Source organism: Penaeus monodon, chromosome 24 (assembly GCF_015228065.2).
Source record: "Penaeus monodon isolate SGIC_2016 chromosome 24, NSTDA_Pmon_1, whole genome shotgun sequence".
NCBI classification, from domain to species: Eukaryota; Metazoa; Arthropoda; class Malacostraca; order Decapoda; family Penaeidae; genus Penaeus; species Penaeus monodon.
In genome coordinates this window covers 44,073,046-44,073,644 of record NC_051409.1, presented here as the reverse complement: position 1 = coordinate 44,073,644, position 599 = coordinate 44,073,046, and the positions used below count along the sequence as shown (strand labels likewise).

The 599-nt window shown below is 29.9% G+C and overlaps 1 protein-coding gene across 1 annotated transcript in view; it reads left to right on the top strand.

The window, feature by feature from the left end:
* Nucleotides 1-165: 165 nt before the first annotated feature.
* The window catches only part of LOC119588793 (gastrula zinc finger protein XlCGF26.1-like), a gene marked incomplete at its 3' end in the record, with an annotated part of 13,819 nt that continues 13,385 nt past the window's right edge, over nt 166-599 (top strand). Inside the window, 1 exon segment of the mRNA XM_037937444.1 lies at nt 166-178.

Genomic DNA, 599 nt, shown 5'->3' with positions numbered 1-599 from the left:
ATAATTTAAAAGTAATTGGGGTTTTTATTGTATTTGTTAATTAATATAAAAATTTTTAAAAATTTTTTGTAAGCCATTTTGCAAGCTCCAAATTTTTAAAAGTTTTTAACCCAGTGATTTTTCAAGATTCCACAAAACCCAGAAAAAGTTTTTCCATCTAATCAGTGCTTCTAAACTTGTTGGTATTGGTAAGAAAGGAAAATTTCTTTTTTGTAAATATTTTTTTTAATGTTGTAGTGGGTGATGGGAGATGAAAAGAGAACAGGCCCTTCACGGGCAATCAGCATTTTTGGCACAAAGAATACATAAATTTCATATTCTTTATCTTAGCGGGAAACCCCCATACTAACACTACAAATGCACTAATATATGCTTTCCACTCTGGGGGGTGTATCCACACATTGTAACAGCTATTGGTTTTTGCTTGTTAATAAAATTTTTTTAATAATATGTTACTACAAGAAATTATTACCATTATTCTTTTAACAAAAAAGAAACCATTATTTTTACATTACTTACAGGGATCAAGAGTTTCCTATCGGTGGATCCCTTTGGCCCCACCTATGATGATGAAATTTAAAATCAAGGAAATTTCCTAT